Source organism: Xiphophorus hellerii, chromosome 9 (genome assembly GCF_003331165.1).
Source record: "Xiphophorus hellerii strain 12219 chromosome 9, Xiphophorus_hellerii-4.1, whole genome shotgun sequence".
NCBI classification, from domain to species: Eukaryota; Metazoa; Chordata; class Actinopteri; order Cyprinodontiformes; family Poeciliidae; genus Xiphophorus; species Xiphophorus hellerii.
Window position 1 is genome coordinate 27441096 of NC_045680.1, and position 26516 is coordinate 27467611.

Sequence of the window (26516 nt, forward strand, 5' to 3'; positions counted from 1 at the left end):
TTCGCCTTCACATGGCCTCAGCCTCTCTGCCTCTTCACCAACCCACTGCTTCTCTCCACCTGCACTACTTTTAGACTGCAGAGCTTCAGGCTACTAAATTCCCTCTTTTTCCATCTTAGAGTTTCAGAAAAATGGACGATGAAAACAAATGGCAAAACTATGCACCTTGAACGTTTTTCACATTTTGTCTAGGTCCGGGACTTTAATGCCTTAATTTTGATTCATTGATTATGTCTTTTGACCTACCAGACATTTCCAAAGCCATGACATCATTATCTTTAGTGTTTAAAGAGATAGTAACACTGGTCAGCAGCCAAAAAATTGTGTGGGTTTTTATCAACTGCTTTAGGGTCATGTTGGTGAGCTGAACCCAAAAATCACACTGGTTTTGCTCAATCAGGTGAACTTTGTGAACTATGGATGTGTGTTTTTTGGTCTGGAAGTGCACTGAAAAAATGAGAATTGTGAAGAATTTGAATTTGGACAAACAAAATAAGTTAATACTACACAAGACAGTCATGTTTCTTGTATTTACACCATTGATTAAAGAACCATGTACTTAATTATCAACAATAATGAAATTACTAATTTTTCTTATGTTGATTTAACATGATTAAATTAGATTACTAAAACCATTGTAATCATGTTTTATCATCACCGGAAATTATGCAATATATCAAAAGATAATTAAATATAATTGGACAACATGTCATTGTCAAATATATAAACTACTTTTCTATATCATGGTAATTATATATATATATATATATATATATATATATATATATATATATATATATATATATATATCCTGATATCAATGTTATATCTTAAATATTAATATTAATAAAACTTGATATAATTTAATATCTTAAATAACATGTTTAAACATGTTTGTTCATAAAAAATTGTATTTCATGTAAGACTCAATTTAAAAATGTTATGCGTCTTAAATATAAAAAACATACAAAATGGTGTGATTTAGGAATGTTCATTTAAATAAAGCTTATTTAGCAGCACTTGGATTCTTTGCCTTTCTTGTGAAACATCAGTTTCTTTTGATTTCATTTTTTACACTACAAAGGTAGATAACTTGAAAAATTAAGCAGGACTTAAAGCTGTAACACGTGTTCCATTAACATGATAGCATCGTCTTTACATAACACAATTCCATTGAGTAATACTGGCAATCAAAAATAAGGTGGTGTTACTCATAATATTGTTGCTGAGACATAAAAAACGTTATCAATAATACATAAAATATTTATATTATGGTAACAGATAAAATGTTTGTAATTTCAACTTAATATTTTCAAGTAATCTTATGTAAATAAAATAAGTTGATTTGACAAGCTTTAAGTATTTGAAGGAAGAAGGGAAAATGTGTTTGTTCTACTAATTTGCATTGTGTGGGACGGATGTACACAATAAAATCAAGTAAATTGAACAACTTTTTTCTTTCAATGTGGGAACATTACATTACAAAAAACATTTTTACTGCTAAAAACAATCTTCGAAAATACAACATGATTAATTTTGTAATTGAAAGGGCCCCAAAAATTTGTTTTAATTTCTATGAACAAAAAATAAATAAATAAATTGTGGAGGGCCCCCTGTTGGTCAGGGGCCCTTAGAATTGTCATAACTTTTGCCCCCTATACGGAACCCCTGCTACAAACTATCTTTTACCTCCACCCCACCTTTCCCTCACCCTAACCATCTCCCTCATGTAGCCCTATACCTACCCAACCCCCCACCCCCTGAAATCCCCCTCACCACACAGAACCACTTTAACCCTTTACCTACACTTTACACTAACCCTAACCATTCCCCTCTCCAAAATCTCACCCTAACCATCCCCCTCATGTAGCCCTAATCCTAACCACCACCACCCCATCTCTCCCTCTCCTCTCTGACCCCCTGCCCCCACCCACACACACCCACACACGCCCACCCCGCCACTTTTAACCCTTCTCCTACGCTTTACTCTAAACCTAACTATTCCCCCTTCCTGTTTTGGCCCCTTGTCTCTCTTCTTCCCCCACTACTAGAGCCCAACTCAAGCAGAGTACCAACACTCACAGGAATATGCCAGCCATATTCCATGCACTTTACACAGCACATACAAATCAAAAGGATGTTCCTAGGAACAGCTGCAAACACAATGCACCTTCCATAAAGGTAGCATCCCGTGGCCCAGGATAGTTCACAGATCTCGAGTGAGTGTGCACCACCTGTAGGGGTACCAATATGGACCGGAACCAATTGTGGCGAGTTCGGACACCCCAGAGTGAAAATCTCTAACACCTACCCTTATCCTAACCCTACATGTGCTGTGTTGCTGCAGTCCTGTAGGCTTAAATCCCCATCGCTGCCGTCAGCCTCCAAAGTTTCAAACGTGTCTGCTGTTCGCCCCCCTTACTGTCAAACTCCCCTGATGTGGGGTAGGGCAGGGTTTAAATATGCTTTTTTTTCTTGGTCAGAGACATACAGTACAGACCAAAAGTTTGGACACACAGTTGTGTCCAAACTTTTGGTCTGTACACACAGTTGTGTCCAAACTTTTGGTCTGTACTGTACATGAGTGCATTCATCCATCCCCAAATATTGGCCTAATCACACTGATATAACTCCCAGAAGCCTGGCATAAAATAAAAGTTTGGACTTCCAGGAGGGGGAGACATACCGGTATCCTGCTGCAGATTGAGGCCGCAGGCAGTGGCCTGTCTCTGGGCTTAATTTTCGGGAATACCGGTTCTTTTCCACTTCCATAAAAATCTTTAAAAATGCATTTTTCGGGGAAAAACCTATGGGCCGATAGCCCAGAGTCTGAAGAATAGCCTGGTGTGGTTGTCTGTTTTGAAATCAGACAATCATCTCAAACACGCGGGGTTAGCTCTTCAATTTTGTTTATTAAATTGTTGTCAGTGGGGATCATTTTATTCATAATGCCTCTTGCTTTATAGATAATTTCAGCTAAGTTATCCAACTGTGCCGCTATCTCCATTGGGAACTCAGAGTTTTGATTCATTTTTCCTCAATGCTCTTGAATTTTTTGAATTCTTGACTGAATAAATGTTTCTTGGTTGTCACCTAGAATTTAAGATTACAGTTTTGTGCAAATGATTTTAATCAATCATTTGAATTTCTCTCTTAGACCGCAACCCACTTCCTCCATTATTATTATTATTATTATTATTATTATTATTATTATTATTATTATCATAGTCACAGTTCTCTAAATCAAATTAAAATAAAAATCTGACCTGATTGAGAAAAATGGATGTCATTTTTGGATTCAGCGGTGCAAAATAGTCCTAATTCAATTGAAAAAAACATAGACAAGTTCCAAAAATTATTTTGTAACCCAGTGTAATAAATCTGTATGTGAACTTCTGATTTTGAAGACTGTGCTGCTTTTATTGTTTTGTGTTCATTTTCACCGCAGCATGTGAACGAGCAAGTCAACAGTAAATGGTCGACCTTACTTCATGTCTCCCTCTCATCGTTTGCTGTGGTTTAACTAGGTGTTTATTCAGAGTTGTTAGACTCTTGATGAGAACACTACAAAGACATTATTAAACATCTCTGACATATTTTCCTCATTTTTGTGGCATTTTGAAAATTGAAATAATTTTGACAGTTTTATCCAACCAAAAGCAACCGGGGTTTGGTCTGATTTAACTTCAGACAGTGATTAATAAAAGCTGCACGTTTTTATTGGGTGTATGTAAACTTCTGGTGCAGGTGCTTTAGATGTCGTTCTGGGTTTTTCGTACTGTGGTCACTTTCCAGATGCATAAATGTTAACGATCTCCTGAATTTCTTCATATCAGAACACGGTGTGTTGCTTCTTCAGATCTTTCATCCTACTTCATGTTGCCAGACAAGACCTGTTTATGTGACTGTTGATTCCCCAGGTCAGATAGTGACTGGATGTAACTGGTTAAAACTGAGCTTTCAAAAGATTTTATTACAGGTAATCCATAATTTACTTGCTCATATGGAGCTAAGTTGGAAAAGCATTAAACAAGTCTAGTCCATGCATCACTGAGCAAAACATTCAGTGGGATTATTTAGACCAAACAGTTTTCTAGCTTTCTGGTGTGTCCCAAGTAAAACAGAAAAACATTGCTGTGCATGGCATTATGAATTCAGGCTAAAATATAAATTGCATTAATACATTCATTTCAGTTTGAAAAGCAGCAAAATCAAGCACATTTTTAAGGCGAATGCCAAACCCATCACACACAGAGACTCTAATTAGTGTAGCAACACCGACACTTGGTAAAAGCCCTGGAGTATTTATGCAGCGTTTCAGCATGAGCTGCTGATGAGACTGGAGAAGTGATGGGTGTGAATTTAACGCTGGGTTTTTTCAGATGTTCATCTGACATCATTATCTGCTAAGGGAAAAATGTACAAAAATATATAACCAACAGGAAATGAAAATCTTTTTCTTTTCTCTCCAAACATGATACATGCTTCACAATTCAGTCTCTATTTGACTCATTCAGTAATCTACTGTTCAGGTCAGGAAAATAATTAAAGCAAATTTCAGACTTGTCAAGATCACAAAGGAAACGGCTCTGTGTGAAGGTTTTGAATCTTTTCTTCATTTCCTTATATTTTGTTTGTAAAAAGTCAAATGGGAACAGCAGAGACTCTTCGACCTGAACAAACCTATTCCTGGTGCAGTTCTCTCACAGCAGCTGGAAGGAGATTAGAAGAACTTGGCACTGCTTTAATGTGCATTATTGAGTGAACACTAGACCCAGGAGACCCAAGCTTCTTTCTAAATAGGCAAAAACTTCTGACTGAACTCAACATTTATTGACAATAAAAGAGGACAGAAATGTATTAGGTAGAAGGTTTTGATTCTTGGTGATTTCCATCAGATTAATGCTTCAAATCTTTTTCAACATGAATATAATGCCTCAGAGTTGGAGAAGTTATGACATCTAGATAAGGTCACCAATAACAACTTCAAAGAATTGTCACTAGCTCAAAATGAGAATCCTGGGCTAGAAAACAGTGCAGGAATAGAGTGTTATGCTCTAACAAGAGTGTTTTATGTCTGTTCTTTTAGATCTATAAATAAATGCACTGATCATTCAGCAGCAACTCCCTAGACTCTGAGTGCAACACACACTCACAAACACACACCCGCACTTCTCACTCTACGAGTCAGCCACAGTTTTACACTTGTGTTTTGGCTTCACTGCCATTTTTCTTTCTCTCTCTGAGTTTTTTCTCAACTTTTTCTCCCTCCTGCTCTGCTTCTGCCTTTTAATCCGTTGTTACTCTCCAGAACTCTTCTGCTTCAAATGTACAACCTGCATTCATTCAGCATTTGCTCCGGAACGGAACCATGGAATTATAACGCTTCTGTTTTTCCTCGTCACCTGTATTTGACTTACATAAGGCTGTGTATGTGCATAACACACGCATAAAGTGGTGTGCTGTAAATGGTTTTAATATAAATTATTTTTCAGTCAAATTTGTTTCTAGCATTATTATAGAAAGTTTAGGATTTACACTAGTAGAGTGTAGAGTAGAGTGACAATACTGATATTTTTGATGTTTTTAGTTCGATAAATCATAACTGTGACCTTCGGGTGTTTTTGTGGTTTTCCTTTGAATTATTTTGCTAAAATGTTGGACAGAATTTGGACAAAACTGATAGGTTTCTACAAAATACTTTAATAATGTATTTCATTGCATGATAAACAGACACAATAGTGAACCAAAACAAATTTGTGTGTATGTTTTGTAAATTAAAGCAGTGCAAAAAGTGATCATTTGACAGCTAATCAAATCAATGTTTTTGAGGTAGAGTTGAGAAACTACAACAGAAAAATGTAAGTAAATGTTCAAGAGGGGATCTGAAACTGAAGCAGAAACCTATACTTGGTACCAATATTATTCATATTTTGGATCAATCTGTCCACCTCCGTATGAAAGACATTACATCATGTTTTCAGTCTGTCTGCATATCTCAAGTTTTCTCAAGAGTTGAGGAGCATAGAAGCTAATGTTAGGTCCTCTTTTCCAGTTGAACTGAAGTTGATTTTTCACTGAATAAGCTAGTAGATTATTAGAGCCACATAAACATATTTTCCCACAGCACTAAGATTATATGAAAAATTACTTTATGGTAGAGAATGCTTGATGATTGCATCTTTTTGTATCCAGAAAGGTTTGAAAAGAAAAAAAAACTGAAACATGTAAGAGTCTTAGGAGACAAACGGCCAAAATGAGCTCTCATCTTTAAACACGCACACAATAATACAACAAAGGAGTTGGTAGTTTCTCCAATGCATGGATCCAAAATACTTCTAACATGTTATTGTAGTTCTTTCTTTTTATGAAATCTCCAACATCCAAATACCAGCTTTACAAAAAGACGGTTTGTTTTATTCATATTTATAGCACACATAACATCATCTATTATTTCTACAGCAGCAGCAATTTCAGCAAATAGATCAAATCAATTACAGACGAAAGAGTTTCCTTGGAGACCAAATAAAAAACGTTCTGAATAACAAAGCCGCTGCTGCAGGTCAGCGCTGAACAGCAGGAGGCTGGCTGAAGGCCGAAGGAGAAACACTTTTCGCAAAGCACAAAGCTTTGTTAGCTGCAGTTTTGCACTTTTACTCAAACTTTTTTTTACATTTACAACAGTTTGTGCTTTTAATTATTTTGAATTCTTATTTTTTTGGTTTTGTCTCAGAAAATGAGTCTTTGACAGCATTTTAAAGAAGAATGTCTCAGTCTGAAGAAAATTAGATTAAAGGACAACATTTTTCTGGTGTCAGTAAGTATGAACTTTCCTTCTGGTCCGACCTGAATTCTGGTCCAACTTGGTTCTCCCACCACCAAAGCAAAGAGAAAGAAAGTGGGGGAAAAAAACAGGACAGTTGATCATTTATGGAGGCATTTCTTTTTCACTTGTACATTGCTTGTTGTTTTATGCAACATCCTAATATTTCTTTTTTCACACTGGTGTGCAAGCCGTATTCATTTTCAGCTTCAGCAGTCTTGTAGTACATCTGTTTGTATATCTGTATGTTACAGCAACATTTAATTTCCCTTTGGGATAAATACAGTATTTTTGAGTTTGAATTTAACCACATCAAATGCAGCAATGGAATTCAGCAGTAGTCAATCATCTGAGACCTTTAGCCTGTATGTGTCTTTCATTCGTACTCCCTTTGTTTCCTTCTTTTCAGTATTACTCTGTATGTTTTCAGAGTCTTGTTGGCTTCAGCTCTCCTGCCCCACCCAGCTGTCCATCTCTCCTCGTTGCCCTGTGCTTTTATTTAACAGTCTAATCCAGTCGAGTCTCAGATACGCCCTGTGCTTTATTGGGACATGCACTTAGGGGAATCACTTTCTCTGACCACTTTGGCACACTGTATCAACCCAACCCCCGAACTCCACACACCACTAGTGCTCCATCTGTCACACACAAGCTGCTGAGAAAATGCTATTCAAGATCAGCTATATTTCAAATACCTACCATTCCCATCCAGCCATTGAAGATGGAGAGCCTCCCTATTTTGCAGAGATGTTTTCCACTCTCTTCAAAAACCTTAGTAATGAACTTTTGTTAAGTCACATTAATCGTCATTTTCTGTTACTTACAACGAAGAGTTTGTGACAGACAAAAAAAACCTTCTGTCCAACAAAATCTGAGTTAGAAACACCAACTGCCTCAAAGTTGGTGTTTCTAACTCCAACTTAACTCAAAGATCGGAGTTAAGCAACAAGAGTCAAACAAGATGGCAAGAAGGTTCTTACAAATGAGGCTCAGAACATCATTTAAATTGTTACTCTCATAAAATAATAGCGTTCAGCACTATTTTTCAGTTGTTTCTCATGCACACAATAAAATCATAAAACAAGAAAATGTGACAGTGAAACAGCAGTATTTTGATGCCATTTAAATCGATCTGCAAGCAAATTGACGAACCAGTTCCTGAATCATTCACCTTGTACGGTCCACTTCCGAGGTTTCAAACGTCACAACCTCCATCAACACAAGTCTTGAAAATCCTCCTGGGTCACTCAACACGTGCTCCGAAGCCTTGACACAGAACACACATCACTACCCCTAGTGTCTTTGCAGAACTTCTTATGCCCCTTACTTAAAACTTGTGTTCTTTTTGGAACCTCTGAGCTGGATTTCCCTGAGCTCCTGAGTTTCTCTCATCTGACTCCAATTGTGATTCTCCCTCCTGAACAAACCCCTGGTTACGCCTCACTTGGAAAATCCTTTAGTCATTTCATGCAACACAAGCAGCATAACCGCCCCTCCATCGGAGCGTCTCAGCACGAACATCGCTGGGTTCAACACTACCAGCACAATTTCAAGGTCGAAAGTTTCTGTGAGTTTGTTGGAAAGCAGGTAACTGAACACAACGTGTCACCGGATCACATCGATGTGTCTCAGGTAAAAGGTCACGGGTCATTTCTCCCACTAGCGTTAGATTCACATGTTAGTTTGGGTTGCATCTACCCAGAATGCCCTGCGTTGTAATCCACCTCCTGCCTTTGGAATGGTCTCCAGTCTGTTTGGCGTTCACATCTGAATTTGAACTGCCCTAGAGTTCCTTTCAATGACCCAAGACCACACTTCTCCAAACAAACTAGAGTTTGGTTAAAGTAGATTGCTAAAATACAGCACCTGCTGCATATTGTTGTATGTTTAAGGAAAGGATGAGCACACACTCTTACTCTAACAGGTAATATCTGCAGTGTTCCAGCTCTGCAGTGTTTGTGGGAAAATGTTTACTTGGAAAGAAGGATTTTGTGATCCTTTGATCTTCCTGTTTGCCGGCTTTGTTTAGCTGCTCTGGTGTAATCTGTTGGTCCCTTGAGGACAGTTTGGCCTGAAGTGACCTCAACCTTACTCCTCTGCGCCCCCGCCCCATCCCTCTCAGAGCAATTCATTATCTCACCTAGCCAAGCGCTCACATGTACCCTGATTCATTTTTCTGCCGTCTCTTGGCTGCACCTCGCTCACACCTTCGCCCTACCAGCTCTCGGTTGCCTGGAAATGTTGATTGTCCTTCCCGGTTTGTGCCTGCAGGCAGCTCATGCAGGTTCCCACACAAACATACACACTGACAGGCTGAATCTTTGTCTTTTTATAGCTCAGTCTTGTTAAGCACAGGAAGCAGATCTCTCCCTGGTGAACAGTGAACATCTCCTGCTGCCCAAACAGCTTTGTGTTATATAACCAAAGACTTTTCTAAAGCTGTCTTAGGAAAGTATTTGGGTTACTTAAGGAAGTCTGTCTTTCTGCAGCTGTGCTGTGGATGAATTATGTTGATTTGATCTTTTTTGTTTTCTCTGACAGCGTTTACTTTACACAAGCCCAAAAGAACAAGGTACATTGTGTAATTTTGTCTATCTGTAGTGTGTGTATCCTTCTTGAAGCCGAGCACCACAAACACAGAGCGTTTGCACATTTAACATCCCTGCATGCCAGGAGACCCATCATGATTCTTTAAAAGTAATTTTTCAAAACGGAGGTTAGTCAAGCTGTTTCCTTGATTGCCAACATGCCCCGAATGTCTTCGGAGGAACCAGTGTCAAGTTGGAACACATGTTCAGCCTCGAATGTTTTGTATTAACCACAAGTGTTTCGGTTTTGTGTCTGTTCTGTTGCTGAAACAGGACCTAGGATCCGTCAGTTGCTACCACAAATACATGTTGCAAACGGACCTGAGATCTCCAGTGGAAACAGAAATATGCACCAGTGCATCATCTGCATGTGGATGCAGAAGATAAGACGTGGGTAAAGAGAAAGGAACAACAAACTGAAATACTGTATGTGGAGGCTTTAAATGGAATTTTAAAAGATATAGCTAAAGGGGGGAAAGGTTTTTGTACATATAAATAAGGAGAGAAAGCAGTAGTTCTGATTATGTAAACATTGATAATAAATCAGGACGATTTAAAAATTAAAATGAACATTATGTGTAATGATGCAGATGAAAACTGTCTCCCCTTCTCCACACCAGGACCTGCTGGAGCTCCGCTGTGTGATTGGTCAGATGTCTGTTGCCGTATTGTGTGCAGAAATGCCTTCAGACAGCAATATTGATATAATCCTTCAACTAGTCTGCTTCCACTATCTGATGTTTGTATCTGCAGGCGGCATGAATAACTTTGGGAAGGCCCATAGGTAAGGTCATGTTATTTATGTAGCACATTTTCAGCAACAAGGGAATCCATAATGTTTTACATGAATTGGAAGGAAATAGAAACAAAACAACAAAACCAAAAGAAAGACAAAAAAGGTAAAAGTATAAAACTACATATTGGTTCCCCATGTTTAATAAGAATAAGACGTAGTAGTCCATAATTCATAAGCTAGTAGGGGGTTTTCTGGATTCTTGTTCTGATAAAACTAAATGTTGGTTCTCCATGTTTGATTCTGTTAGTAAACACAAAACCAAGTGTTGGTTCCATTGTTCTGGGATGAGTTCTAGATTTGTACAATATAAAACTAAATGTTGGTTCTCCATGCTTGATTCTTGTTCAGGGTTGTTTAGTAGATTATACTTTATAAGTTTATTCTACATTTGTAAATTAGGAGTTTCCTTAGGTCTTGCTCTGATATTAAAAGTATAAAGCTAAATGTTGGTCTAAAGTAATAAGTGCTCTACAGTTTATAAAAAGCTCCAACAGCTGTATGGAAGGACAGCTTTCATAGTGCCATTTCTAAAGCCTAGTTATTTAGTTCATCCATAACTCTCCACCTCTCTGTTGCAGTTTTGAAGAAGACCTCTGTACTTGAACTAGGCCTTGCTGAGCCATAAGCTGATGTTTCTACTCTCTTTCTATGATGCGTTTGTGTGAGGATAACTGCAGCCTGAAGGAAGGAGAAAACAAACTACTGATAATTTTTCTGCTTGCACACATGGCTGGTCCAGAACATGTGGAAAGGAATTCTACTTATACCACAAGATGCATAATCAAAAAGGACAATAGTCTGTACGCGTGATGTTAGTTGACTCCATAAAACTTAAGATTTCCATAGCAATAAAGTGGAAGCAAGTAGTTGACCAGATTTCCTTGCATCATTAGTCCTTAGTATTTACATCTATTGAAGACATCCACTCATAATAATAACTGAACAATACAGCCCCACTAAAATACACACATTTCCTGTTTGGACAGACTCATGTGGGATGGCCAGTTGGTTTGAGTCTGAGCTGACCCCAGCTGCTCCTCTTCTCTCCCAACTTCCCTGCAAGGCCATGAAGACGCGACACTGAAAGACTTTCGCATGAGACAGAACACAAAACTGCCGCCATTGTTTCAAGAGTTAATCAAATGGCTTCAGTGTCTCACCTCCTCCTTCCTCCCATATCGATCCGCCTCTCCACCGCTCCACTCTGCTCTGCTGGGCTCTGCATTGCCTGGCTTTGACAGCAAAGCCCTTTCACCTACATTCACTCAGAGCTCCTCACACACCCCCACACTCCCCCGCACACACACATATATAGTATGCCTGCTCAGTCTTGTCAAGCAGAGAGCAGCAGTGCTCTGCAGTCTGCCATGGTTCCTTACAGCAGGAAAGTGTTGCCATCTGTCTACATCCCCAAACTCTCCCTTCAAACGTGGCTGAAAGAAGCAGATTCAGGTTCAGCAAACGCGCTGCGCTCTCCAACGTTAAAAACCTTAATGCTACATTTTCTTGCATTCATATTTAGCTGAAGGGTAATGCTAATCCATTATAGTTCAGCAGCAAACATCAAATTGAGCAGTGACACACCAGGACAGATAGATAATAATTAACTTAATGTGGTGGATCACCTCCTCAAACACAGTGTTTGTGGTACATGATCGTATGAAGGTTGATAAAGAACCACTCATTCAAACTTTTGTTTACATCCCAGAATAATATTTCAAAATAAAGCCAAGATGAGAATGTCATTGTCTAACTCAAGGTTGCCAGCATTCATTAAGAACAAAATCCGCACAGAAGCTCAGATAAGCTAGAAGTAAACAGCACAACAAGTTTTTAGTAAAAAAAAATAAACAGTGTAAAATTGTTTAAATATGTTAAATTTATGTTAAATCGTTAGAACTTCTAATGAATACGATCTACAGTATTTACTACAGCAGAAACTGAAACAAATCAATGAGAGCATTAACTTGGCTCATAGACTGACGTCTTCCATACATTTTTAACTGTTGGCTTTACTTTCTGAACATAAAGCACGATCAGCTGGGGAAGCCTGAAGCTCTTTTTCTCCACTATCCTCCAATGGAGTGTGTAGCGGTGATGAAGTGAGCATGAGGCCTGGCTGGGGCTCTTACTTGACAGATGCATGTGAAGGTGAGGAACTGAGCAAATACAAACTGAGTTCTTGTTTAATAATCAGTGGGTTAAAACACAAAGAAGCAGAATCAAAGGTAAATCTTTATTTGGCAGCCATGGCTTCCCCTCCAGAAAGTATAAAATTACACACAGGATCAAGGAATACAATAAAGTGTTTTGTTGTACCACAATAATCTTAACATGCTCGAAAAGGAGTAGGAAGAAGTAAGAAACTTATGAACTCCTACACCCCAAACTCATTCAGATGGACCTGCATTATTCAATAAGATAAAAAAAAAAGAAAAACACATAGGTTAATTAATTTTCCATTTTATCTGGGTTTACATATGTTTAAATATATACATCCATATCCACACACACTCATATGCGTTAGCCTCAATTTACACATACACATTAGTGCTATCTCTCACCCATATCTCTATATCTTGTGAAAATGACCTTTTAAATTGTATTAAATTTGGACTTTGGTTTATCTCCTCGTTTAACTTGTTCCATAATTGAAATACAAAAGCTCTTTCTTGTTGTGCCTACACTACGAATTGAGTAACCCCTTAAGTTATATCATCCTTACAGCCACCTTCTCTTTCAAAAAACATGTTCTGTTTGTGCTCACACAGTGATCATAAATAATACTGTAGTCAGAAGTCCCATTTCATACTGGCATAATTTGAAATTGAAATTGCTTTAAGTACTGGATTTGTACTGGATTTGATCTAAGTTCACTCGTTTTAAGCGATACAGCTCCAGTCTGGACCAGATTAGTGGAAATGGTTTGGTTAATGGGCAAAATGAAACTTCCTGATTAGACCTTTTGATTCAGACACTCTGCTGTGTCTATTTAGATTGTGTGTGCTCGCTTTTTCATCAGTGTCTATCTAAGGCAGCACATAAATTGTTGATTTTATTGCCGTTTTTACTCAACAGATGTGACCAGTTGTGATAAGTCTTTGTTCTGCTGACAGCTGCTTCCTGCTTCCTTCCTGTCTACCATGCAGGGTGCTCAATAAGAAACCGCAGTGGGATTAGGCAACGCTAAAGCATGTCAAAAAGTTCTCACACTGTGCCAACAGGCCAGCTTTAAACATTGAAACAGTCATTTCAAGCTCAAACATTTTTAAAAGCGAGTACTTCATGTTGAATTGCTGAGGTTTCAGGAACATGCTCCATCTCTCGCTGCTCTTCTTTCAAACATCTTCCAGGCCAAACAACACCGGAGACACAAAGGAAGGAACTGGATGTTCAGTGTTTGTACTTAGCATGTTTTCTATCTTTGTAACATCATACCTCATTCACAGTAAAAGTTGATAGTGTTGCCAAGGAAACTCAGGAAGTCTGTCATTGGTTCAGCTGTATCCAGGCAGCAAATCCTCACCAATGACAAACTCAAAACCCAAAGCAACATAACAATACTCTCTCTCTCTCTAACACAAATACTTGGCTTGTGCTTGGGGGCTGCAGCATATTGAAATATCACACAGTGTTCACAATTTGTTCTTGTTATTATCGCAGATTTTTCAGTAGGTCTTTTACATCAACAGAACACCTGCTATTCTCATGATGTATTGTTGAGCACAGAAAAAGAATACATTTCATGTGCAGAATTTACCTAAAGGCTGCATTTCAAAGGGAAGACCCAGGTTACCTGATGCAGGGATTCAGACTTACATGTTTGACCCAGAATATGACTAATGATCCAGGAGCCACGAGGATCAAACAGTCCATCCATCCGTCTGTTGTCTATTCCTGCTTATCCACGCAGCCCTTCAGAGGACAGCTGGTTTCCATCTCTATGCTGAAACTGAATAGGATATTGATTGTCTTCAGAACCTAAGCCTGTGTTGTACACAAAACCACTCCAAAAAGTGCAGAAACATAGTAGTGAACCTACAGTAAGTGTGTGTTTTATCCAGGACTGAGCCTGTTCCGACTTTGCTACAAGACACTTGATGCACACACTGAGGGCTAATGCTGTTTCATGTGGATCAGTCAACAGTCTGTTTCATTGTCCATCATGATGAATCATTGGAGGATTGTTTGCAATTGTTTTGCAGATCACAGTCTGACTTTTAGTTGATAATTGAAAATAAAATCTGGCCAGAGTCTGTCTAGATTTTGTGATCAAATTATCCAGAACCCTGTAGCCTATACAGAACCCTATAGTCTAGCCATGCTATCACTATAGCGCTATGCTTTTTCTGCAGCCATACAGAACATAAGTAAAACCCTTCAATGTGACAGATAAAAACATAAATACACATATAAAAGCACAAATACATCTATCGCAAGCATTAGCATTAGCCATACTTACCAGTTCTCCATTCTGTGGTGTATTACAAATGTAATATTTAAGAATTTAGAATGAGTTCTAAAGAGAGTCATATGTAAGATTAAAAGTACTTTTGGAAAATAACCTTTTTCAAAGGTTCTTTTTCATACATCCATCTGTGTAATTAATCTATTTAATGTTTCACTTAGTGATACAAATCCTAAAATTGAAGGGTTTTTCAATAATATTGTCATTTATTCAATGGGTCTGTACTCCTCCAGTTCTTCCACAAAGATAAAGAAAAAAAACACAACTCCAGCATCACAGACTGAAACATACAGAGGTCACTAGTTGATTGAACCAGATTTTCAAACTTCAAACTTGTTGAAGTCCAAAATAAACCACAGCTATTTTTTTATCTGTACTTAACAAATTCAACATAATTATAACAATGGTTGCTTTAAAGATGGTTAATTAACCACACATACTTGAAGTTCTTTAATCCACACTTCTCCGTCCGGAACAAGGTGTTGTTTCTGCCATCTTAGAAATCAGTGCCGGTCAGTCAGCTTAATGACTGAGAGGCTCCAATCAGCTTCCAGTTTCTTGGTCTTGATCGACTTCTCTGCCTTCCTTATTGTTGCACTGGTGAATCACAAGTAGCTGACGTAATGTTTCCAACGTCTGATTGACTTTTAGATGAAAACCTGCAAACTTTACCAACAGTAATTGAAGGTGCAATAAGTCAGGTTTATTTTGCATAATACATTTCAGCAACAAGACAGTTCAAAGTGCTCTACGTGACAAAAACATTGACCATTTATGAAATATGGAATAAACATGCCATCATGTCAAATGCTATCATCGAAAATCATCAATGATTGATGATAATAACTAGTACATAGTACACCATGGACTAGTCATCAAGGAAACACATACAGGAAACATAAACTCTTACTTTCCCAGTGTTTAAGGGACTCTGAATAGCAATTTGTTTTTATAAATGAATAACTTTAGAAAGTATTCATTTTATCAATTTTCAAGTGGACAAGAGATTATGTCATGATAAGTGCTGGCATTCTTTGCAAAAAGTGCCCACAGTGATTTCTATATTGTCATTGGTCGACGGTTAACCTTCATCCTGTGCCAACAGAATGTATGAGTGGACCACAGAAAAAGAGATAAAAACAGAAATATTAATCTGACAAGAGGCTGACATCATTCTTTTTAAACACTTTTTCAGAAATGGAACTGAGCCATCAAACTTCTCGACTTCTCAAAGTTACGAGGGGATTGAGACCAAGAACGTTAGCCTTGCAAACAGCAGAGTGGCTCTCTGCCAGAACCTGGGCCTGTGCCCAAAGCTGGTGCCTGGAAAGAGGTCAAGATCAACTTTCACTGCCACAGCGACGTTTGAGGAGGACAAATACAGTACTGGGTCTGCTCACTGCATGCTGAGAGGCTGACAGAAGGTTGGACAGCTGCCAAAACAAGAATGCTCATTTTAACATCAGAAACAACAGAAGTAGCACCTTTCCAGTTACCACTTCAAACGCCAGCTCTGAACTGGTGAGTACACCCAAGTTCTCCATTTCTGTTTTGGTTAGTAATAGTAAAAGCCTGCCATGACACATGATTTATTCCACTATATTGTAAAAAGCGTTTCCCCTTACATTGGAGCAAACATAAAACAGTAGAAAAGTCTGGATGCTTACCAGTTTTTTTCTACATGCTAGGCTACATGATGGAGGGGGATCCTCTCAGTGGTTACTAATACACAAAGACCTTCTCCATAGTGGAATACTTAATTGCATTTTAGTAATGTTACTTACTTGTGAAGTGCATGAATGTTAATATTTTTACCTTGTAAAAAATGTTTGCTGCAAATCTATGCTGGGGGGCTGCCAATATGAGGGCTGCCAATCCTACGATTGATGGCTGCTGTCCATTGCCGTCTTCTTTCATCAAAAACTGGTTTACGATAAAATAATGTCATGAAGGGTAAATGGATGGAGGACCCAAATGCAGGGGGCAGAGGCACTGAGTAGATTTTGTAGATTTAGTTAAAAAAGAAAAAAACAAAGACCAAAAACTTTCAACAAAAACCATGGAGAACAGAGGGAGCCAAAGCAGAGCAAAAAACAAAGGGATAAGAAATGAAAGTCAGCAAGGTATAAACGGGAAAGAAACAGGATTTCATGGGAGGAACCAGGGAGTGGTGAGAGGAGAAGAGGCTTGTAAATATTGGGAGACTGAATGCTGGAAAAATGGACCTGGGCTGATAAGGTGATGAGGAGAGTAAGTGACTCCTATCATGACCTACTGCTGTCTATGAGGTCGTTCCTTTATTTTCAGTTCTCTCTCAAGCTTGGTTCACAGTTGACGCATTGAATGCGCTTCAAGCCACACCGCTTCTCAGCTTCAAACCTTCAAACCTTCAAAAATACCAACGTCAAAATTTACAAAAGCTGGACGAAGGCATGCGTTTCTATTCTGTCACCGGCGCTCACACACGCTGAGTGCTGTGGGCTCGCATGCGAGTGAACGAACACACACTCCCACCAGTAGACAGAAAAAGACTTGCAAAAACAAGAATATCAATTTTTTCAAATCCGTAAAATTTTGTTTAGAAAGCAATACTTGGTCTTCTTTAGTTAGCAGAAATAACTTTTCTATTCCTGGTTCATATGGCAAAGGTACAACGTAGAATTAGCCTAAATGTTTAATCCTCAAGACATATTCAAGTACTTCTTCAACAGCTGTTGAATGTATTTTGTTTTTATTAATGGTCATTACTCAGTTGTTATTTAGACAGATTGCTGTTATTAAAAAAGTAGGAGTGCACTACAGTTTTCTGGCCGATATTTACAAACCCTGAGTGCTTCTGGCCTACATCGATTTGTTTCTGTACTAAATGTAGCAAAAAAGTTGCAAAGTTTGGGACAATAGGAAGACTATTGTTGAACGCAGCTTTGTGGTGGTAGTGGTAGTAAACACTGGTGGATAAGATTAGTTTCACATGCAAGTATTGACCGATCACCTAAAGTCAGGATATGGCGGTGAGGAGGCGATCATTCTGCGCTCTGTGAAGTCCCCCAAGACCCAGCCCCTACAGGAAACACTGGCGGAATGGGCCGCTTCCTGAAGAGCGTTCACACAAAGGAATGAACTAATAAAACACGACCTAGAAAAGATAATTCATTATTTCCATATGGAAAAATCCAAATGACAAAACACTCAGAAATGACCAGAAAACAAACACAAATGGAAAACAACACTCAAACACCCATGATAAATTATTTTTAAAAAATGTTCAGATCTCACATATAATTTATTTATCCCATCACATATTTTGAAGCCTTTGCACTGAAGGTATTCAAAGAGAGAAACAGAATACCTCTGAATAGATTGATGCTTCAAAGCATCGGGGGGAGAGGGAGGGCGCCATTCAATAAGTCAAATCTAAAACAATTCAGATGGAGAAATTGTGTCAGTCAATACCTAAATGTATCATGGCCTGACATACTTCAGCCAGAATGGACTCAGAAACAAATATTGGGCTGTAAAAGAATGAGAAGCTGCTGAATACCTGGAGTAGTTTCTTATTTGCTACAAATATTTTCTATGGGTGTGGAATGCGTTGAGAGAGCCAGGGGAAAGACTCTGTCAGCTCCAGTTTGATGCTGACATTTCTCATCCTTCCTTCCCTGTGACGTTACACACACCTCTAACCCAAAAACAGCACTTCTTCTGATGGGGCTCCAGGCTTTGGGACCAACCAGGAGCAGTGGGTCTTCACAATATATTATTTATTGAAAAAAAACTAGTCTTACACCATTGGAAATGCTAAAACACACGCAAGTGCACGCCCACATTACTCCAGAAGAAATTATGTGCATGTGCTTGAAGACGTGCACGTGGGGGTGGGTGTGTGTGAGTGTGAGTGAATGCTTTGATCTGCAGAGCTCTCTCAAGTTAAGCTCCTCTCCTCTGAAAACAGAAGATCCGTCATGGCAGCCTCTTCACTGGAATCAGTGAGAGACGGAGAGAACAGGTGGCGCAGCGCAGATAGAGAACAAAGGAGGGTGAAGGAAGGAATCTGCTCACTTTTCACTGAATCTGTTTCTCATTGGTATTTACTGCACAGGCCATTTACAACACGAGGAGGGAAAATTGGAAGTTTAAGGTACTTTTAGTCAGTACTACAACGAAACATGATCAAAAAATTATTTATTTTTGCTCGGACCTGTAATGCTGCAAATCACTTTGGTGGCACATATTGGGAATACAAATAAAATAAAATGCCTTGGAAAGGTTTAGTTTCCAAACTAAATATTTAGCTCCTGAAATAAATAGTTAACTAAATATTTACTTTCAGCTAAATATTTAACTTGTGAAATGAATACTTAGTTTGGAACCTTTATAAATATATAGATAATATGGGTAAGAATTGACTGAGAAATGAATGGCCATTTTTTTTTCTGTATTACAAGCTAAATAAACCAAAATATTGCTGTAATTTTTTTTTTTACAAATGGCACCCCATGAGTTATGTTGAGTTTTTCCTGGCCAAATAAATGTTCACAGTCCACCAAAAGCGTAAAGTCTGCTCCAGAGCATGTTCCTGCTGAGCAGATGGTTCTATGTCTTATAAAGAACAAAAGTTGTAAGGGGAAAATGGGTCAGAAGATGAACTATGTTCTGACGGTCCAGCAAAACCATCTGCCAGATTGGTTGCAAACAACCTACCTGGAACTGGCCCATTAGTTTTTTCTGTTGCTTCCTTTTTCTAATCCAAACTATACTGATTTAGCTCAATTATCAAGAGTAATAACATTAAATTATGACGTTAATTATTTTATGCTGTGTTTTTTAACATAATTGTTTTAAACATTGTCATCCTTACAGTTCCAGTAGTTTGAGAAGGAAACCACGATTCAGGACTGTTTAAAAAAAAAAAAGCCAATCAGAAGGCCAGTGAACTTGGGTCATTTCTCTCCCTGCAGAGCATGAAACCATTAAAGCATTTGAAGAATATGAAATAATAGCCCAGCTATCAGAGAGCTGGTGATGGAAGAACTGGTTAGGGTGGTACGGGACGAGTCGATGTCTCCTGTCACGATGGTGGCTGACGAAGTTACGTCTAAACAAGATCGCTGAGAAGATTTTTATAAAACGTCTACTTATAATATAATCCCTGAATACGAGGAACATCAGCACTGATGAGCATTCTAATGTGAGAGGAACACCCTATCCTTCAGGAAGCAGCCAATAGGCTCTAATGTGCTGTAATGGGTCTCCTTAATCCTCACCTCCAGTCGCCACTGGAATGGATTTCTAGACTAAGCAGCTGAGACAGAAGCTGACCCAGGGGAACATGTCTCTTCAAAGATTCACTCATAAAACCTCTGTAACCCTCCTTTTTTCTGCTTCCTGTTCAAGCACACAGTCACAGTGTGTGCCACTGCTTCAAGTAGGCCATATACAGTATTAATCAATCAATCAAATCTATTTGGATAGCACATTTCAGCAGCAAGGTGGTTCAAGGTGCTTTACATAACAAAAAGAGAATATTACACAGTTATAAAGAAAACACCATGCAGTCATCAAATGACTAATCATTACATTTTGATGAATGTCATCACCAAAATCATACACATCAAATATGTTGCTCAGTGTTTCATTTATTATGCTTACAAAGTAATTCTAACACCTCTACACTTTCCCCGAAACATGGATTGATTGCAAAAAGTTAAAACTAAGTTCATTTCAGTTTTTTTGTAGTCCTGATAATAATAAAGCCCAGATCAAACTACAACAGAAACATGCCAACAAATCCATTTCATTTCAATTCAGCCTCCTTGAAATACAATTGAATTCTGTCTGAACCAAGGAAGGGATTTCAGACAGTGATAGTAAATCCATCTATAATTCAGTTCAATAGCTAAGAAAGCACCATCCATCCATCCATCCATCCATCCATCCATCCATCCATCGGATGCCATTTTGTCAGATGTCTAGAACACATTGGTTTATACAACAGAAAAGTTTGGTCAGATAGTTATTAGTCAAATTAATTAATCAGACAGCATAAGTTTCCCTTTCAGTTTCCAACATCTCACATCCACACGTTATCCGGTCATTGTCACAACATTTTGGTCACAGTTGCAGTGTTTCTGTGGCAGTTCATACATGCATCCACATGACAGAATATTTCAATTCGACCACTTCTTCCCACAAAAAGAGTATTTTCAGCTTCAAACATATAGTTTCCTATGACATCATATCTTTCAAGGCTATTTAAATGAAAGACTGATTTAATTCCATCAATTTACTCGATTTGTAAAAAGTAAAACTGAGGACTTCTAATTTTCCCTAGCCTGGCCATTGTCTTCAATGCTGGTTGATTCTCATTTCCCTCTAGTGCTCTGTGTGAGATTTCTGCCTTTGAGCTGTATTTCTACTGTTAAATTTCAAACTAGCCAAACAGCAAACAGGAGAAGTTGTGAACAATGATGTCAATTTTCTGCTTTGTTTTACAATTCTAGCCTGCCTATAGGTTGGGAATGACAGTGGAGGAAGTGAAAGGAAGCCGTGCACAGTTGGATCAGTTCTCTCCAAACTTTCTGTTGTTAGTATTTATACCCATTTCCACAAAGATTTCAGCACCATTAGAAACTGTTGCCTGTTTCATATGCAGTGGTCCCTGCTGATCGCTGAAGCATTTCCACTTACATGTTTACATGTCGCTGACTATACTACCACAGCACGGTCGGGACCAGCACCACTGAGCCGTGAAATTACCTGAACTGTAGTCAAATGTGTAGCCGACTGCACACAAAGCCCAGCTGAGCTCCTTCAGCTGAGGAGACGATGTGTTAGTGTGGACAGCAGGTTTTCTCTGTGCTACATGCACATCAGTGTACATGCTGATGAGCAGCGTTCATACAAAATGCAGCAGAATGTCTGACAATACACTGCTGTATAAAGATACAAGCTTTATATTTTCCTCTCCAGATTAATGAATGTTTATTTCTCACATGACTGTGGTTTTTAGAGCTGTGTTTTTATGTGGAGCGGATTGACAACATAAAGTTGTGTTGACATTTCTTTAAATCTGAATTGCTTCCATCCATATAACCTTACTTTATTTGTAGAGTTTAAAATAAAGACTGGATTTTGGAACTTTTATAAAAAGTGGTTTTTTTTGTTTATATATATATATATATATATATATATGTGTGTGTTTATTTATTTATTTTAATTAAAAATTTAATTTAGAAGCAAAATCGGAAAATTATTGCATTATTTTTCCTCAACTTCAAAAAATAGCAGTGATGGGCACATTTTTGCTAATCTGATCATTTTTTTTTCTTTGTTTAGTGCTTTAGCACTTTTGCTAACTTTTAAAACATTTTGCGCACTAAGCTTCCCCCGAGTTAATTTTTAAAGAATCTTTCTAAACTGATGATTTACTAGAAACAAGATCAAAATAAAAGACCAGACAACAAGATATAAACATAAAATACAATATTATTTATAGTATTATATAACAGGCAGATTATAATGTCAACATCAAATTGGTGTTCAAGGGTAGAAGATGTAATTTGATTTGACTTGATTTGTGTTGGTCTTTAACGTTAGTGAAACTAACGTTTATGTTAGCGGTGTCCACTGCAAATAAAGTTTACTTTTGAAGCTTGTGGTTAGGATATGAATATTTCTGCAAGTCATTTTATAGGAGTCCAGTTTTGAGGTGGGAGGGTAGAGCACTTTGTTGGCTGACATGGATCAGAAACTGAGCTCAACATGGCCCCCTACTATAACAACATCTACAGCTTTTTATCCACACAAACAGACACACACACCAGCAGACTACTGCACAAGGCTGCCTGTGTTCAGTGAAAGGAGAGGAGCTGCAAGGCTGGAATGCTAAACCCAGAGTGTGGAAAATTGATTGGAATGTTGTGTAGGCTATGTGTGTGCATATCTGTGTGTGGGTGTGTGGGCGGGTGGGTGTGGGTGTGTGTGTGTGTGTGTGTGTCACACAGTACATGGTTTGTCTGTGCCTGTGTGTAGTGGGGAAGGGCACAGCAGTTGTGGCTGTAACTACTTGCCTGTCTGCCTTTCAAGGAAAACATCACTGCACTGCAAAAGCTCTGTTTTGTTTCTGAGTGCTGGGGATTGTAGTGATAACGGTGCAAATACCACTGTGAGTAAAGAAGTGGCCAGACTAGTTTCACATAAACAAGAAACAAAAACTAGAGGGAAAAAAAATCACGAGTCTATCTATTTTTACACTTTAGCCAAAAAATACATAAATAGATTAAAAGCAGTTAAATTTAGCAGGTTGGTTACAGTAAGCTAGGCTAACGGTGCAGCTAGGTATCTATCGGCATGAATCTCAAATAAAAACATGCAAAAATAAATAACCTTCAGAGATGATTCCTGGTCTTTACAACAAATGTTGGTAACACTTTATTTGACGTGTTGTGAATAAGACTGACATAACACCTGTCATGAACATGAGTAAATCATGAATATTTATGACTGCTGTCATAAAGTATCAATCATGCCACTTTTAATACAAAGTTGACATTATTCAAAATGTCTTTATTATGACAACTTGAAATCATGATCTGACATAAATTTGTTATAAACGTATTACTGATTAAACTTTAGCTTTAATAACATAAAACTACATCATTTTTAAAGTTTAAAGTTAAAGCCAGAAAATAATATATAAAGTAGCATTGTGCTTTGGTATCTCAGCCTCCCAAGCTGCACTTTCTTTCAAATATTTTAGATCTGCTGTACAAAAATATCCACCAATAGGGGACTTTGGAGTGACGATCCTCAGTGAAAACTGCGAATAGTTGAATCCACAAATACTGGCCTAGGCAGGGGTCTGCTGTAGCTCCAATAATTCTGATCTTTGTCTGAATTCTGTTTCATAGTCATGATCTGACATAAATTTCATGTTTGTTTGTTTTTTCCTAACGAATTATTCTTTGTCTTCATATGAATTGCTTGGTGCTTTCAAACAGGTGTGTTTCACTCAGAAATATGCAGTTTTAACTAAAGGCCCTCAGAGAGCAGTAATTTGCTGGTTAAGGACGTCTCTACTCAGAAGACCATGAGAATAAAGAAGTAAGAGAATTTATTTCAGACTATCAGTACCCCAGTGGGCAGCTACACATGGTGAAAATTACATTACGCAGTATGAGCAGACAGTGCAGCAACAAAGAAGCATAATTGAGGCATTGGAGAGAAATAGTTCCTTTATGTAAACCTCCAATAAAATATTGTACACTTTCACATTGAAACGAATAATGGCTTTAGGTCTTATGATGACATTTTAGGATGTTTGGAGACTTCTTTTTGCATCTGGCGCTCATCTCTCAGGACAAAGAGTTAGACCTGAGTTTGATGGGAGTTTATTTGAATTTCCTACACTTGTAAGTATTTTCCACAAAGACAAATGGCTAATTTCAAATCCTTCTGAGGCCTCTTTAAGTCTCTTTTCAGACTCATAAACTGCTATAATCTGATTTCTCGAAGTCTCAGACAGCAAATTTTAATATGCCATGGTGTTAAAGGAGCATTTAGAAAGGTCAACTTTAAGTACTTCCTTCTTTTCTTGAAAAGTTAATTAATAACCTAATTGCCAGAGAAATATGGGGATTCAAATAATAGTACTAGTATATTAGTACTAAAGGGAAGCTTTGTGCAATCTAAAATAGCATAAATGGTCACCCAACATCTGAGGAGTTTGATAAATAAATCAAATAATGGAAGACTGAGAAGACAACCCAGTGATGTGTCTCATTTAACATGTAGACAACTGGATCGTGAATATCAGTAAAAACTGAATGCACCTATTAATCAAAATCAAAAAGTACGGGAAATTAAATAGAAACCAGACTGATAAAGTTGTTGGTAACATGTTCGTCCACCCATGGTTGGCTTGTCCCCTTTAGTTGCAATAGGAGTTTTAGACATTTTTATGTTCAATATTTTCCATTGTCTCTCTTTGTGACTATGCTCTTTGGCCAGTACTTCCTTCTCACTGTAAGTTTTTTCAGACTTTTTCTCAGCCGTAATGTTTGTGGTTACTCACTGAAACATAAGCTACAGTCGTGGTCAGAAGCTTCACAAGTTCCGGTTTATGTGGTAATATTTTCTGTTCCTTCCTCAGTTCTCTCTGTATAATGAGCCTTCAGCCAGAGCTTCTCTAATGAGCTGTTTTCTCTCATGTAACCTACTGGTGGAGGGGGGGGGGCGTGCTTGTTACGTATCATCCAACCACAGTACTTTGTGACAAAAGAATACCTAAAAATTGCTGTACCAGAAAAAACCTTGTCAACATTTTTTTTTAATCCAAGGTTTATTTAAATAGAAAATTATGGAAAATTATGCTTCCTCTTTATTTTTTTTTTCAGTATTTGGTTTCTGCTAAAAACACAACAGCTGTTAACAACAGATGTGCTTTGAAGAACCCGTATCTGTTGAGCTCAGCAGAAGAGTTTAGCCCTGCATCATGGCTTAAGAAGGACACAAAAACACCATTTTCATTCTGGTGCAAAATAACTTTTTTCTTCCTCTTTAGTTTTGCTGCTGTATGCAAACTGGCATGACGCAAAAAAAAAAGAAAAAAATAAAGTTTTTCCATTGCAGTTTTGTGAAATACACAAATTTTGATATGGCTGACAAACCTTCTCCACTTGTGTCACGTCAAGACAATCACCTGGATCCACAACTACCTCACAAACAGACCAAAGTTTGTGAAACTGAAGAACTGTGAGTCTAACCAGGTGGTCGGCAGCACAGCAGCACCACAGGGAGCTGAACTCTCACCATTCATTTTCACTCTGTACACTTCAGATTTCCAGCTCAAGTCCCATGTCTGTCATCTATTCAAATACTCAGATGATTCTGCAGTTGTCTGTTGAATTAGAGATGGACAAGAATCTGAGTACAGAGATCTGGTGGACTCTTTGTGTCATCGTGTGGAAACAATCATCTCATCTTAAATGTGAACAAAACATGGTTTAGATCAAACCCTATTTCCATCGTGGGAGAAGAAGGGGTGATGGTTGAGGATTATAAATACCTCTGTGTTCATCTGGACAACAGACTGGACTGGACCGGAGCGAGAAGCATCTATATGAAGGGACAGAGCAGACTGGACTTCCTGAGGAAGCTAAGATCCTTCAAGGTTTGCACCAAGATGCTGCAGCTCTTCTATTAGTCTGTTGTTGAGAGCATCATCTCTTCTGCTGTCACCTGTTGGGGCAGCAGCATCAGAACCAGGGAGCTAAAAACAACCTGGTAAAGAAGGCAAAACACTGTTCCCTTTCTTGTCCACTGATTGGCTGTACCCCTAAAAGTGGATATAAGGAAGACTGTGGTTTTTGCAGTAGAGTCAAGAATATTTGACTCTGCGTAATACATATTAAGATATATTTGGTGTTTGAAATATTAAAATAGGCAATTATGAGTGCTTTTAGAGGAGGTCTCAAGTATTCCAGGATTTCAGCTAAACATGGGCAGTTGTAGTCAATAACCCATGTAGGGTCCACTCCATCTTGACTGAAGTTTCAAGCTTTCCACATGGACAAAGCAAAGGTATTCTAGACAAAAAGATTTTATGATCAAACAAGGCAAAGATTGCACGTCTGTTTGGAGGTGCGAGGGTAAAGGCCTGAAGCCTAAAAGCACTTTAGCAACCGTGAAACATAGCAGTGGTAGCATCATGCTAAGGGTCTGGTTCACTGCCAGCAGTTGGGATTATGAAGACATCCTCATATTTAACCCTAAATCTAAAGCTTGATGGTATCTAGCTTTAGTTCTAAGGGTTAGCGTTACACAGCGTGGTGTTCCGGTAGG

At 38.3% G+C, this 26516-nt stretch overlaps 1 long non-coding RNA gene across 1 annotated transcript; it reads right to left on the reverse strand.

Moving 5' to 3' along the window:
• Window positions 1–24669: 24669 nt before the first annotated feature.
• On the reverse strand, window positions 24670–25788 carry LOC116725339 (uncharacterized). Its single transcript, XR_004340386.1, has 2 exons — window positions 25741–25788; window positions 24670–25572 (listed from the first exon to the last, which is right to left on the reverse strand). It is a non-coding gene; the product is annotated as an uncharacterized LOC116725339 (long non-coding RNA).
• Between the last annotated feature and the right edge of the window lie 728 nt (window positions 25789–26516).